Raw genomic sequence first — 10,025 nt, 5'->3', positions numbered from 1 at the left:
CACCCCAGGCCTCCCTGTCCATCACCAACTCCCAGAGTTCACTCAAACTCATGTCCACAGAGTCGGTGATGCCATCCAGCCATCTCATTCTCTGTCGTCCCCTTCTCTTCCCGCCCCCAGTCCCTCCCAGCATCAGAGTCTTTACCAGTGAGTCAACTCGTCGCATGAGGTGGCCAAAGTATTGCAGTTTCAGCTTTAGCATCAGTCCTTCCAATGAACACCCAGGATTGATCTCCTTTAGAATGGTTGGATCTCCTTGCAGTCCAAGGGACTCTCAGGAGTCTTCTCCAGCAACACAGTTCAAAAGCATCAATTTTTTGGCGATCAGCCTTCTTCACAGTCCAACTCTCACATCCATACATGACCACGGGAAAAACCATAGCCTTGACTAGACGGACCTTGTTTGGCAAAGTAATGTCTCTGCTTTTTAATATGCTGTCTAGGTTGGTCATAACTTTCCTTCCAAGGAGTAAGCGTCTTTTAATTTCATGGCTGCAATCAGCATCTGCAGTGATTTTGGAGCCCCCAAAAATAAAGTCTGACACTGTTTCCACTGTTTCCCCATCTATTTCCCTTGAAGTGATGGGACCAGATGCCATGATCTTTGTTTTCTGAATGTTGAGCTTCAAGCCAACCTTTTCACTCTCCTCTTTCACTTTCATCAAGAGGCTTTTGAGTTCCTCTTCACTTTCTGCCATAAGGGTGGTATCATCTGCATATCTGAGGTTATTGATATTTCTCCCGGAAGTCTTGATTCCAGCTTCTGCTTCTTCCAGCCCAGCATTCCTCATGATGTACTCTGCATATAAGTTAAATAAGCAGGGTGACAATATACAACCTTGACGTACTCCTTTTCCTATTTGGAACTAGTCTGTTGTTCCATATCCAGTTCTAACTGTTGCTTCCTGACCTGCATACAGGTTTCTCAAGAGGCAGGTCAGGTGATCTGGTATTCGAGACCTCAATAAATGTTAATACCTTTATTACTGCTCCCTTTTCAAAATAAATTTAAAGAAATTGACTGATTTTTATTACATTAATATAACAAAATTCACTTCAAATAACTTGTGTTTGACTCAGTCTATTATGCTGAAGTAAAATGATCCATCAAATGTTTTTAAATGGACTTCTTTTTTACAGTATCTGTCTGATGTCTCTCAAAAGCATAGGAACTGATACATTAGGCTGTCCTCTTCCAGTCCTGCACACATATCAACAATCTTGAGGACACAGTACCAAGGTATCCATTTTCTACCTTACATCTGGTTCTAGATCAGTATTAGAGAAGTTAAATTAATTTAGAGACTCATAATCAATTATCTGCCATGGAATGAAATGGAAAAGAATGAAAAATATCAGTTCATCACACCTAGTGAAATGAAGTACTATTCTATAAAATGTTTATTTCATTTCTATATTATTCATATATTATATATATGTATAGATGTACTAGTTGGCACCATCAAATATAGTTTTTAGCATGGGTCCCAATCGAACAAGTTTGAATGCTATCACTTTGGACTATATTCAGAGGCCCCAATAACTAGAAAGTTAGAGCTCTGAGGATGGTCTGGAATAGAGCATCCTGGCAGCACTTTGTGTAGATTTGTTTTAGGCACAAGAATTAGATTCAGCTTGTTACGCATAATGGTATGATGTCATCTTTAACTCTGACCACACAGCTGGCCAACTCAGAGACAAAGATCGATGATTAAAGAATGCATAAATGAAGCTGTCAGAGCATCAAGTGTATAATTTTGTTTGCAAAGAGCTGCAGTGTGGGTACAGCCTTTGTTACCTGTTCAAGCACTTCTGTTAATTCTATCTGGGGGGACTCTGTCATGAATTCAGACAAATACATATCTCTCCCTGGATTCCCAGACATAGCTGGGGAATGCAGGAGATGAGTAGGAGGTTTACTTTTTGGAGTAAATGTTGCTTCATTTTATCTCTTGGGATTTCTTACTTCACTAAATCAAATAATGGTCTACTATCTTTCTTTTATTTCCTACTTGTGCCATAGAGAAAACAGGTCAAATTGCATTTTGCTATGATACTCATCAATGATCACATTTTATTCTAACTGTTCTTGTTTCTTTTCAATTCCTATTTGTCATCTTCTACTACTTCTTGCCTCAAAAATCTAGGGCTGAACCATGATACCTGCAATTTACCTTTAAATTTAGTTCCAGAAATAATATGTATGCCTACATGTTTCCTTACAGGATGTATTTATTTCTTGATCTCAATATAACTTGAATGGCTTTGGTTACAGTTGTAAGAAGAACATTTCTAAGAGAAGACAATCAGATCAGACAGAGAAGGTGTTAATATAATCAGGGCTTCTAAGAAAAAGCAATTTTGACAGATTAGAAATTGTATCTTCATGTGGATACTGCCCAAGCTGTCAAGCCCTCTTCCCACGGTGACAGCAGCTCCCTCAAACTTCTGGGACGCCCTGTCTTCTCGTCACATTATGGAAAGCCAGCCCGGAGCTATATTTGGACCTTTCTGTCAAAGAAGACTATGAAACAGGAAGTAAAGCTCCCTACTGAAGTTTCCAGTAACTGTTGCTGATGCTTTCTAGATGGTACTGTGTAAGTTTCATGTGGAAGCTGGGCTGTATAGAGAATAAGTAACTTAACCTACCCTTCTGAAGAAGGGTCTCTCATCTTCCTATGAAATATGGCAATGTCCCTGTGCACCAACTTTGTCTCAATTCGGAAAACCCACAAGCAACAAACAGAACGTTTATATTAGCTTGGAAGTTACCAGTGAGTAAACCTATCAGAGCAGACCGGGAGCCTGGCTCATAGCTGAGGAAGATGTGGGAAGGCAGATGCATTTAGCCTTTCCCTGTCTCTACACAGCCACTGGGGACTCTTGTGAGAAGCTAGCCACTAGCCCAGGGAGAAAGGGCAGAGCAGCGCTGAGTGAACAAAGCAGATGTTTAGTGCTTATAGATAATATCCAACTCTGGCATCTGTGGAGTGCATGGTGAGTGAGGGCATCTCCTAGGAAACCAGCAGATAACATGAGAGAGACAGGCTTTAACATAAAAAGAGCTGCAGGGGAAACAATGCATGTGAGCTAGAAATGAGCCGCATTTCATAATGCAGCAGTCGTTTCCTGTACAACAAATAGGCCTGCACTGCTCATGGAGATGCATCAGGGCTCGGTGCAGGGAATCCTGAGTTCTGACTCTCTGGAGGTCAGGATCTCACATGTGACGAGGGAGAAGCAGAGCCTAACACATTAGAAAGCTAACAACCCACTTCCCCAGCAGCCCCAGGCACTGTGGGAATCCGCAGTGACCATGCAGACTGCAGAGAAGGCATGATGCTGGCGTGGAGACTGGTTAGGCTTCTGACCTGCAGGGTGACCTGCCTGGAGGCAGAGGTGGTTGACAGGATGGTGACTGCCAAGAGAAGCCACAAGTCCTCAAACCTTTCTCTTTCTCCACTTCCCAAGACTTCATCTTTCTCATCCCTCACTTCCTTCACACACACACACAGACACATTCCTTTCAAAAGTCTACTCCACGCTTTCCCTTTTAAAAGCCACTTCCAAAATTCATTGGGAGATTAGCATTAAAAAAAAAAAAAGTATGATGATTTTAGAACATCATCATTCACCTGACTGTTTCATCATGAAGGCATGTGTTTATGTGTCTATTTGCTAAACAACTCTCTGGGACAAGGCAGAGGCCAACTGAGGATCTCCTGTCCAGAACTAAGGCCCACACTGATGCCAGTCGAGCCAGACAGAGGACCTGAAATGTTGGACCTCTCACTGATGACTGTTCAAACTATTGGTTGCCAAGCAACAGGTGTTGCTAGCACAACAATAAACATACTTTATAATAATCTTCTGAGTTTTGGCATTTAGCCATTAAAGAAAAAATTCTCCTTGGAGAATTGCTAGAATTAAGAGGATATATTATTGTTTCCTCGCTGCAGTTTTTTCCTGGCTGAAAGCGTTGTTCCTGTCTGGTGAGGGACATGTTTCTATCCAAATGCTTCTCTTGCCCAAAAGCTGTCAATTGAGATTGTCAGGATACACACCAAAACTATTTCAGGTAGTACAGACTGGTTACCGAAGACATTAAGATTTCATAGAACCAACCAACCCACACAGGTGCTTTGATTCAGGGTTTCAGCTCTGATCTGATGAAGAAATCTCCCTGAAACTTATTTGAGCCTCTTTCAGGACAGACATGGTATGCTAAATTAAGCATCAGTATAAACAAAATCGCCAGAGAATTAAAAGGAAAAATCATGGTCATATCCTTTAAAAAGAAGGTAAAAAATGGGACTTCTACGCAGGAAGAGGTTAGCACCATAGACTAGCGTTCTGGTGGGAAGGGTTTCAAAGTATTCACATTCATTTATTACAGGAGTGGAAAAAGTATTTTATAATCAGACAAATCTAGCCCAATCCTAGACTAGTCACTTTAAAGTCTGCAAGTTGAGCCTCACCTTGATCCATTAATTTAAAAAAGAAAATTCTCCTGAAAGCTATCACACCCAACTATTGCAAAATGAAATGAGCTAAGTAATGACTCGTGCAAATTCCAGTCCTGGCTCATAATAGGTGCTTAATAAGTACCCCCTCCACAGCCTTGCCTTCCACTGAACAAAAATGTCATTGGGCCCATTTCAGCTGCCGCAGCTCTGATGCTTAAGCTGCCTAGTGCTGCACTAAAAGAGAGCTCTAATTCAGCCTCCTCACAAATGCGAACTGACCGTGCCCATTAGCACACATTAGTAACGCTCCTGGTACTAATTGGGAAAGACTCACACACTACATTTTTACAAACTCCTTAAAAGCCTCTCCTCTCTCTCTATCTGTGCCAGCAACTCGCCTTGAAGGCCCTGCCCTCACTCATTCTTCTCTTTCTCACTGCCCCTGCTTGTCCATCTCTTTTATTCTGTGTCCACCTTCAGCCCTCACCCTGGACACGCTGACCTCCCCTTACCCTCCTCCTGCTAAATTTAGAGGCTGAGCTGTCTCCCTGGTGTGAGAGGTTGAGAGCCGTGGCAGCAGGCTACAGAGCCCATCTTGAGTTGGCTGTCGGCAGTGAGGGAAGGACAAATGTCAGGGAGCCCTACTCCCCGCTGCCCTCCCCTAGCCCCAGCATTCACTCCTCCTCAGCCTCTCTTGACAGGCAGGGTAAAAGGAGGAGGGCACCGAGGGCCTTTGAAGTCTGGCTGCCTGTCACCAGAGCTCAAAGAGACCAAGGGCTTGTCAGAGCACAAGTCACTGGGGCTCTCTCCCTTCCCCAATTAATTCAGTTGGCTCTGGAAGGAAAGGGACTGAGATATGCCCAGAACGGAGTTGAAAGCACAGCTTACCAGCACAAAACTGCAGCATCAAAAAGTTTTCCTAAGCACCTGATCTCGACCATGGCATGTGTGTTAGTCGCTAAATCATGTCCAACTCTTTGCGACCCCATGGACTGTAGCCCCCCTCTGTCCATGGGACTGTCCAGGCAAGGATACTGGAGTGGGTTGCCATCCCTTCTCTAGGGGATCTTCCCAACCCAGGGATCGAACCCAGGTTTCTGCATTGCAGGCAGATTCTTTACGATCTGAGCCACCTGGAAAGCCCCCCTGGACACTGGACGAGAACTTCATTCCCTCTTCCAAGAGTAGTAGCCCCTACACAACTGATGCAGAGGTGCAAATCCAAAGACATTTTTCCTCAGACTCCTGTTTGGCCTCACCAGCTGGTCAATGTTAAGAATCCTGTCACCAGAACTTCCTTTATTTCGGCTTTATTTCTTCCCGCCCTCCAACTCTACCTGAAAATCTGCCCCAGTCACTTATAAGAATCGATGAAATCTCTGGTCTTTTTCGAGAATACACTTGGAAAAGGAAAAGCACAAATCCTCTGAAAGTGTAAGACAGAAGCACTGGGGTGTCACCAGAAGAGAGAGACTGCTGCTGCTAAGTCACTTCAGTCGTGTCCGACTCTGTGCGACCCCACAGACGGCTCACCAGGCTCCCCTGTCCCTGGGATTCTCCAGGCAAGAACACTGGAGTGGGTAAGAGAGAGACAAGAGACAAGAAACAAGAGGCCCCAGAGACAAATGTCTTTGTAGCCACTGATCACCTTACGGCACCGTTTTGATTCTAAAGTTTTCATTGAACTAATGTTTATTTAGTCCCTGCTGTGTTCACTCATGTTCTGTCTTATAGACGCGTTCACTCGTGTTCTGTCTTATAATTCCCTCTCCAAAGAGAAGCCAGACAGGACACTCACTGCCCAAGCCTGGATGTGTACCAGCTCCTCTCCAAGGACACAGGGGTGGGGTGAGAACCAAGGTCACTGTTGGACAGGGAGGTGCTGTGTCACCTGCAATGCTGGAGTTTCAGTCAGGCAGCAGGCATCAACACTGCCAACAGAAGAGGGCACAGAAGATGTGGGAGGACAAGTGATCCCTTAAGTTATATGTTGAGACAGAAAGTGAGGCTGAGGAGCTTCGATGGCTGTAATACGACTCTTCACATTTCACGGGAAATGCCTGCATGTGGGGTGACTTCATCCCTGACTCATTCTAGGTCATTTTGTTACAATGAAACCCCAGTAGTGCTGTGATGAGAAGAATTTGTCTGTCTAGTGTCCAGCTCTTATAAAGAAACAGAATATATACAGAAGAGTGTAAATGCCTGTGAAATGCTGGGATGGACAGGTGTTATATCATCAGTTCAGTTCAGTTCAATTCAGTCGCTCAGTCGTGTCCGACTCTTTGTGACCCCATAAACCACAGCACTCCAGGCCTCCCTGTCCATCACCAACTCCCGGAGTCCACCCAAACCCATGTCCATCGAGTCGGTGATGCCATCCAACCATCTCATTCTCTGTCGTCCCCTTCTCCTCCTGCCCTCAATCTTTCCCAGAATCAGGGTCTTTTCTTTTTTTTTTTTTTTAGGTAATTAATTTATTTTTTATTGGAGGCAAATTATTTTACAATATTATATTGGTTGGTTTTGCCATATATTGATACGAATTTGCCCCGGGTTTACATAAGTTCCCCCTCCTGAACCCCTCTCCCACCTCCCTCCTCCCTTTATCCTCCCTCTGGGTCATCCCCGCATGCCAGCCCCGAGCAAATGAGTCAGCTCTCCGCATCAGGTGGCCAAAATATTGGAAGTTCAGCTTCAACATCAGTCCTTCCAATGAACACCCAGGACTGATCTCCTTTAGGATTGACTGGTTGGATCTCCTTGCAGTCCAAGGGACTCCCAAGAGTCTTCTCCAAAACCACAGTTCAAAAGCATCAATTCTTCAGCGATCAGCCTTCTTCACAGTCTAACTCTCACATCCATACATGACCACGGGAAAAACCATAGCTTTGACTAGATGGACCTTTTTTTGGCAAAGTAATGTCTCTGCTTTTTAATATGCTGTCTAGGTTGCTCATAACTTTCCTTTCAAGGAGCAAGCGTCTTTTAATTTCATTGCTGCAGTCACCATCTGCAGTGATTTTGGAGCCCAAAAAAATAAAGTCTGTCCCTGTTTCCATTGTTTCCCCATCTATTTGCCATGAAGTGATGGGACCAGATGCCATGATCTTAGTTTACTGAATGTTGAGTTTTAGGCCAACTTTTTCACTCTCCTCTTTCCTTTCATCAAGAGGCTCTTTAGTTCTTCTTCATTTTCTGCCATAAGTGTGGTGTCATCTACATATCTGAGGTTATTGATATTTCTCCCAGCAATCTTGATTCCAGCTTGTGCTTCCTCCAGCCCAGCATTTCTCATGATGTACTCTGCATGTAAGTTAAATAAGCAGGGTGACAATATACAGCCTTGACGTACTCCTTTTCCTATTTGGAACAAGTCTGTTGTTCCATGTCCAGTTCTAACTGTTGCCTCCTGACCTGGATACAGGTTTCTCATTTCAACATTCTATAGCCCCAAATCTGAGCCTCCTTTCTCATTCACTACTTCTACTAATTTGACTTCAGATGAACTGTGCAGGGATGTCATCCTAGTAAAATTAAATGTAGAGACATAAAAGGATTGAGCGTTTACTGTGGGATACTGTGGTGCTGCCCCAGGTCCCGACTCCCTGACCACTCTACAACTGACACCCCTCAGAGGGAGAGTGATTGGGTACATACTGAAAATGATTCAACTTGATTGGCAATTTCAACAATGTGTCCAAGTACCAGGAAACTGAAGAATATAGGAATGCTCCCTAGGAGGAAAAAGCTGAGTATGTCACTCTGCTGTAAATTACAAGCAGTTTCAGCAGTAAAGTAATTCTCTTCAGTCAAAAGATTCACTGCCAGCTGAGGACCACACAGTGAAGAGGATCTGTAAGCGTGACTGAAGATGGATCACCTGCTTGCTCCTGGCCCGGCTGGTGCTGTGGGGAGACTGGGTGCCATGGGCCCTAATTACAGGCCTTACCTCCAGCAAGCAAGTTCAGCTCTGGACTGCAACATGGGCAAGAAGTGGATGAGTAACTTTGTCACTTCACTATTACTTGGTCTTTCTGTAGCATATTTTATTACAGTATAGTGTTAACTCACTTGTGAAAGCCAGAGTCAGTGAAGAAGTAGCTCTTAGATAGCAGAACCGTTCATTAGTCTGGCAAATGGGTGTTGACCACCAGTAAGTTTCAGGAGCTGTGGCAGGCCCCCGGTTAAAGGGAGAGGTGAGGACAACCTCCCTTGTGTGTTACCCACTGACGCACATGGGTAACGCAATTACCAGGTCTGACACCAGAAAAAGAGAAAGGGAGGAAACAGGTGGGCAGAGGACACCGGGAACACTGACTGCATCGGCTCTTCCAGCCTCCATCAGTCAGGAGGCAGGCGACTCTCCTCTCCTGGGGAAGTCACTCTCACGACTGTAGGGATCGGCCCCCACCAGGAACTCGTGGAGGCACAATCTGACTTTCTATCCTCATGGAGAGCGATGGAAATGAATATTTAAAGGAATGGGATCGTAAAACTGGGGGACATGAGAACACATCCTCTGTTGAAGCCTGCTGGCGACACACCGCTCCATAACATGCACATGTCACTCGCAGAAATGCCGCGCCTGGAGACTGGCATCCTGCCCTTCACCCTGGAAATTTAAAAGTCACCAAGAGTAGTTCCTTTGACCAGAGAACCCAGGCAAACAAAGGCACAGCTACCACGCCCTGAACTCAAGGGAGCCCCAGAGCCAGCCTTTCTTATTCCGCTGTATCCGTGGCTCCACCCACATGATTGATGGTGCGACAGAAGAGGCAGGAAGCAGGTTTTTGCATTGAGTCAAAGCATTGGTCAAAGGGAAACTTATTTGATTTTACGACTTACTGTCCTGTTTAAATTACTTTGTCATTAAGGTTAGTTAAGAAAATACTTTTAACTTTAGTTGTACCAGCCATAGCTGAGTGTTTTCTTCTAGATTTATATGTTAACACACTAATCCCCTAGCCATATTGTTGTGTATGTTTTAATATAGATGCATATGTGCATGGTTCTTGTACACACATGCACATATATATGCACATTTCTTCCCAGAACACTGGCGAATGCCACATTCTTTTCATAGATATGTTAAAATAAAGCTTTAGTTTCATCCTAATTCTCCATGCTGCCTGGATCATTGTATCCCTGACATTTCAATATGATAAAACTACAGAGGAGAAGCTTCTGTCCACTTGAGCCTTGCCAGGGCCATGGCTTCATCAGGAATACCTGCTGTTCCAGCAGTGGCGACCACAAGACTTCCTCTGGGCACAGACACCATGGAGCTGAGTCAAAAGGACTCCAACAGAGTCTACATTTGGACCAAAGTATAAAATTTCCAAGGACAGGCTGGAGCTGAGAACTTCATTTCCAAGAGACATTATTTCCTCTCTGGAGCACTCAGGCTGAAAATAAAGCTCCTGGAGCAGGAAGACCATACTCCTGAAGTGCAAAGGACCAATGCCAGAGCCCATGCAGAACACAGGACTCCCAGAAAAAAATGCAGGCACTGTATGCACCGAGGAGAGGGAATCAACCAGGTCTGAAGGCAGGTAC

This window comes from Moschus berezovskii, chromosome 11 (assembly GCF_049115385.1).
Source record: "Moschus berezovskii isolate FMDL1 chromosome 11, NW_MosBer_1.0, whole genome shotgun sequence".
Classification (NCBI taxonomy): Eukaryota; Metazoa; Chordata; class Mammalia; order Artiodactyla; family Moschidae; genus Moschus; species Moschus berezovskii.
This window is presented reverse-complemented; position numbering follows the sequence as displayed.